Genomic DNA, 6834 nt, shown 5'->3' on the forward strand with positions numbered 1-6834 from the left:
TTCTTCATAACTAGCCTGGGCAAAAGCTAATTCAGATTCAAAACCAAACCTTCTTGGTTCTCTCGTCTGTCTCCTCTCTCTATCCCTAACTAAGTTATAGTTAGCTAAAAGATTTTCTTCTTCATAGTATTCTTCTGTCACTATTTCGTTACTATTCTCCACTTCGGGTTCCTGAGTTTGAGTCTCCACCTCATTTGAAACAGTAGGGGCAGGTGGACTAAGTTTTCCTAACTCCACCTTAAACTGGTCTCTCTCTTCACCTGATTCTACTTCACTCTCAGGTTCAGTTTTCCCTTTAATACACGGCATCTCATTTGCATTAAACGTGACATCTCTACTTATGATGATTTTAACCCCTTTTTGGCTTCTATCCCATAACCTATAACCCTTAACACCCTCGGGGCATCCTAGGAAAACACACTTCCTAGCTCTAGGTTCCAACTTACCCTCACTTTGATGAAAAAAAGTTGTACAGCCAAAAGTTCTAAGTATTGAGTAATCACTCAGTTTTCCCAACCATCTCTCACGCGGAGTGTCACCATTCAATGTAGCAGAACGAGTCAGATTAATCAAATAGCAAGCGGTCATAACAGCCTCACCCCAAAATGACTTGAGAACACCCGAACTAATCATCATGCAACGTACTTTATCAAGTATGGTTCTATTCATCCTTTTTACTACCCCATTTTGCTGAGGGGTGCAGGGGACAATCTTATGTCTAGTTATGCCGCTTTCTTCACACATACTATCAAATTCTTTATTGCAGAATTCTAGGTCGTTATCTGTCCTTAAAAATTTGATTTTCTTGCCAGTTTGGGTTTCCACTTGTCTCTTCCAATTATTAAAACTATTGAAGGTCTCAGATTTATCCTTCAAAAGATAGACCCACACTTTCCTAGTGTAGTCATCAATAATAGACAGGAAATATCTATTACCACCCGATGTGGGGTTACTCGCAGGACCCCAAAGATCAGAGTGCACATATTCGAGCATGCCTTTAGCTCTATTAACACTCATGGAGAAAGAAGTTTTGTGATTCTTACCAAGCACACAATGATCACAAAATGGCACATCTGACACACAGTCATTACCAAAAGCACCCTTTTCATTAAGTAGCTTAAGTCCCTTGACCCCTACGTGAGCAAGTCTATTATGCCATGTGTGTGTGTGATCAATCTTGGCAGAGGAGATAGAGGAATTTACATCTCTAATCACTTCCCCAGTAGTAATGTATATATCGTTTTTCTTAATTCCCTTAATGGAAACTAAAGCACCCTTGATCATTTTTAGCATACCATTTCCAATTTTACCAGTAAAGTCATCCTTCTCAAGTCTCCCTACTGAAATCAAATTCCTAGACAATTCAGGAATATATCTAACATCCTTTAACATATACACAAAACCTGTGTCAAATTTTACGTTTATGTCACCAATTCCAGCAATAATATAGGCAAAGTTATCACACAGTACAACATGCCCAACGTTAGATTCATGCAACTTATAAAACCAGTTCCTTTCAGACGTCACATGAAAAGATGCACCAGAATCAAGTATCCACTCATGGATGTGGCAATTAGCAGTTAGATTTAATTCAGCAGTGTATGCAACTGGACTTGTAATCATATAGACCGCACCACCATTTATATCGGAAGTAGATGCTAACACATTTACCTCATCTCTCTCCTTAGCCTTTAGCTTACCCTTCTCCTTATAACAATCTATATAAAATGCCCTATGTTTTCACAACCATAGCATTTTCTCACCTTAGTCCTAGATTTTGATCTAGACCTACCTTTGCTCTTCTTTTTCCATCCATTACCACTTGACTTGCCACTAGTTTGATATCTCTCATGACTATTTTGTCTAAATTGAGTTCTACCCCACATCATATGTACCTTACCATTCCTCTTATCATGTTTTTCAACCCTAATTTCCATTTCTTTACTTCTAAGGGAATCTATGACAATTTCAGGTGTTAACGTGTCTCTACCATACTTATTGGCGTTCTTAACTTCCTTATAGGAATCAGGGATTGCATTAAACAAAATTATAGCCTTATAAGTTTTAGACACAGTCTCATCACAATTAACTATGTCTTGCACCAATTTGTTAAACACGTCTAGATTGTCATCAAGATCCTTTGAAGAATCCATTTTGAAACTGAAAAAACGTTCAAGCAGGTAAAGCTTATTCACTGTATACTTAAGTAAATAAAAGTCTTCTAATTTCTTCAAAAATTCTTTAGTGGTTTTTAATTTACCCACCTTTCTTAAAATGGCGTTAGACAAGTGTAAAATAATTGAGGTATAAGCAAGCTCATCGACTTTTTCTCTTTGTTCTTGTGAAAATTTAGTTGAAAAATTGCCTTCAATGGCTTTTGAAACCTTTTGTTGGACTAAAATACCCTTCATTTTTTGTTGCCAAATAATAAAGTCACCCTTTCCATTAAAAATTTCCAAATCAAAACTATGAGTTGTCATCTTCACACAATAGTCAAAAAATGCACAAACCACAATCAAACCACACAAAGTAGTCCTAGGGTCACAGACAATATACACTGTTCTAGATTTTCAGGGTTTTGAAAGACTCGCGGTCTTAGATCAAGGGAATGTTCGAACGGGTAAGGTCATGATATAACGAAATAAGTAAGCAGCTAGCAGATAACTAGTCCCACAGTAATTAGATCACTAAGAATTACAAAACTGATTTTCACCAAAAACAAATACTCAATCAAAAAAAGATCAATCAAGAACACGTAACCCTAATTCCAGCACAAGCAATGGTTGCCAAGCAATGACAACCCCCAACCTATGGTCACCCCACACGGTGACGTGCTAATGCTGAAAAATTAACGGGTTAAGCCAATTTACCAGAGCGGACGTGTCTGAGTCCATATAATCGAGAGAGATGCAAATGTACTGCTTTAGGGCCGTAATCTTGGCCTAAAATAATTCAGTAGATATATGCAGTTTCAAACGTCGATCCATGGGGGCAAAATTGTCCAACTTTTTCTGTGTAATCTGAAACAGAAAATAAACAGTGTCAGTGCGTTCAGTGGATTAAAATGAGCAAACTGCCCGAAGGAAGTTTCCCCGAAATCGCAGCCACGTGCCACACATGAAGGGACGCCTCAGCCTGCTGGTTCCGAATATGGGATCGGTTTCTCCGAAAAGTGACTGGATTGCCCAGAAAAAGGGATTGCAGTCACGGTTTTACACCAAAACTCGCGACTCCACCGCTGATTTTTGGTAATTTTCAGGCCGGGGAAAGTTATTCCGGCACTGATACCAGATGTAGGGTTGATTTTCACCAAACTCCAAGTACAAAACCGTGCTCAATTTACCAATTTATCGACACCACAAAGGTTGAGACAACTCCAAGAACCACCACTGTCGTCGCCCCCCCTCCACTCCGGTTGCTATAGGTTGGAAGTGAAGTCCAATGATGTGCCCACAAAAAGATTAACCACAAAGGTCACAGTGAAGTATATCAAGAAGCCGAGAAGTGGAGTCTCACAAAGAGAAGGGAAAAATAGGCACACCATAGGAGGCCGAGAGGAAGGAGGGATTATATGCCAAGTAAATGTCCAAAATAGGTAAGTTAGGTTAGGGTTAAATTGTGGACCAAAAACAAGGCTTGACTCAATTAAAGTGGGCTTCAAAATAATAATATAGCCTTCCAAGGAAATGGGGCAAACTGTGAGCAACACTATTTAAAATAGGTTGCTTCGAACGGTCCATAACAATGCGGATTGTGTTGTCTCGATAATTGTGTCAATGTACTAGTCAATCATATGGCCAAAGCCGATTGATAATAAGAACCGAGGTTACATCATCGCCCGGGGAGGTCGTTTGACAACAAATTGCCTAACAGGACTTATATGGTGTGTTGCCCCTGAATGAAAACGCCAAGTAGAGGATTAACCACAAAGGTCACAGTGAAGTATATCAAGAAGCCGAGAAGTGGAGTCACACAAAGAGAAGGGAAAAATAGGCACACCATAGGAGGCCGAGAGGAAGGAGGGATTATATGCCAAGTAAATGTCCAAAATAGGTAAGTTAGGTTAGGTTAAATCGTGGACCAAAAACAAGGCTCGACTCAATTAAAGTGGGCTTCAAAATAATAATATAGCCTTCCAAGAAAATGGGGCGAACCGTGAGCAACACTATTTAAAATAGGTTGCTTCCAACGGTCCATAATAATGTGGATTGTGTTGTCTCGATAATTGTGTAGATGTACTAGTCAATCATATGACCAATGCCGATTGATAATAAGAACCGAGGTTACATCATCGCCCGGGGAGGTCGTTTGACAACAAATTGCCTAACAGGACTTATATGGTGTGTTGCCCCTGAATAAAAACACCAAGTAGAGTTTTAGGCTGTTGTGGGTGAGGAATTATGTTGGGCCACAAATGCATGAGGCTCATTTTCTGGACAAAAAGGAGCAACATAGCCCATTTTGTTACACCTGAAACAAGTCAGATTCTTCCGTGATGGAGCTACAACTGGTGTGGGAAGGAGAGGAGGGCGACCATCAGATGGAGATGTCGGGGGTTGATTGTGACCATGGGAGAGAGATGGCGCTGGCTGGTGGTAAGGAGCACGACACCGATTCCACATTGAGAGATGATAGCCGGAAGGAGAGGATCCTCGTCCACGACCATGGTTGCTTCTGCCATGTCCTCTGCTACCACCATGATGGAAGAAAGTATTTCAATTTCGATTTTTGGGTCTCCAATCAGCAATCATTGCAATCCCAGCAAAACTGGTAAGATTGAGTCTAGTCTGTAGATGCTCCTCCTTTAAAACTAAATCATAAAATTGGTCAAATTCTAGATCGGGATGTATATGAAGTGCTGTTGCTAAATTTCTGTACTCAATTCCAAGTCCGTCAAGAGTGTAGGTAATGAGTTCATCCTTATCCATAGAGCTACCAGCCTGCTTCAAGGAATCAAAGAGGTACTGCTCGATTGAGATAGTAAGAGACTGGGGTATTGTTGTCCCAATTGAGTGTTCGAATTTCATAGACAAAAAGCACGCGGCTGTCTACTAGCAGTGAAAAATGTTTAGCCAATAGGCTCCATGCCTGAGAAGCAGTGGAACATGAGAAAGGAGTGTTTTAGTAGAAGGCGAGGATGTTGCCTTGATCCAACTCAAAATTAATTTGTCTCGAGCAAAGTCCTGGCGTACACTTCCATCTGCCATCACTTTAGATGGTTCCACTGTATTTTTAATCACATCTCCAAGTCTATGTATGTCCAGAATATCTGTAAATTGGGATTTCCAGCTGGGATAATTATTTCGATCCATGAGAATGGGAAATTGGGATGAGATATTGTAGGTGAGAGGAAGAGAGGAGTTGGATGAGAAGGTGGTGAGTTTGGACATCTCCGTGATCAATTTTGACTGGTCTAAACTGCTGGATTCGCTGGACTGCGGTGTTTGCACCATTGAACAAAGGTGAGAAGGTGGCTTCTTGTATTTATACATCAGACATATGCTATATACAGAAAAGATAATTACAGAAATAATGTACAAGATAAAATGGTATTCTGTCCATATGATTGCCATAATATATTTGTCCAAATATAGCTCCTGTCATAGTTGTGGAATAATTAATTTTGCCGCTCTCCATAATTGTAGCCAAGGACTGTTAGTCTCTTTACCGATGGCCCACCCGTTTAACATACAAAATGTTTGCAAATCCTTCAGCATATCAAATACAGCTAATCATGTCTCAAATGGTGCCTTTCTGTGTCAATATTTAAGCACATAAGTTATTTTAGAATATGGTGATCAGAATTCTCTGTGGCCTAGCCTAAAAAGCTAGTAGTGTGACGTAATGGTAAAGCCAAAATTATGAGAATATTTGGAAGTCAGTGTATGGACTTGTTTTATTATTCTCGCTCCTATATTTATGATGTATGTTAGGTTTTATGGTATTATTCAAAGTAGCAATTAAAACACATATCTCTTGTACTCATCTTTGATATAGCGGATATCTCATCCTCACTCCATGATTTTTTTTTTCCATTGGGTTTTCCATCTTGGATTTTTAAATAAATCTATGTATTCTTGTTCTTATTTTTATATTGCCTATTCTCGCTTTTACATAACAAGTTCTTATATGGTAACATCGATTATTTGAAGAGAAAGTCTACCATAAAACAACACGAGGGAAATGTTGTAACCAGAGGCTAAAACTAGAAAGAACATCACTGAAGAAATGTTAATTATAAGCTAAACTTTTATTGGTAGGTTATAAGTAGAACAGATGCTTAGAGGTGACGAGTATTTTGGTTAAATTTAAAATTTTGAATTCCTTATATTAGATTCTCTCATTATTTTGCTCTCATTTCCTTCGTGTTTCACTTGCAGTCGTGTTTCCCATTCTTTTCCTTGTGGCATCCAAGGGGAACCACGACCTTGCAAAAGAAAATTTTAGAGACATGAAATTAAATAAAACTATATTAGGCAAATTAAGAAAAATATAGAAAACAAAGAGTAACCATTTATTTTTCAGCATATACTTCTTACTTTGTTATTGAAGAGTGGCTTAGACTCCTACAAAGTAATAATTATGGGGGTTCTTCTACTAAGCAAGAGCAGCTCAAAGGGACTCAAATTATTGCATCAAATAATAACAAGTGCCCACAACAATGAACTAGTATTTTTGACAGAAGATCAAACTTAGAGCAAATTAGCTCTACATTTTAGCACATGTAAGCATAAAGAAAGAAGTTACAGTATCTCAATGTTTTCGACTGCCTATTTAGACAAAAATTCTACCGGGATATCTATCCTGGAAGGGTTTCTTTTTCATTGTCAGGCC

The sequence above is a fragment of the Olea europaea genome, chromosome 15, assembly GCF_002742605.1.
Source record: "Olea europaea var. sylvestris chromosome 15, O_europaea_v1, whole genome shotgun sequence".
Lineage (NCBI taxonomy): Eukaryota > Viridiplantae > Streptophyta > Magnoliopsida > Lamiales > Oleaceae > Olea > Olea europaea.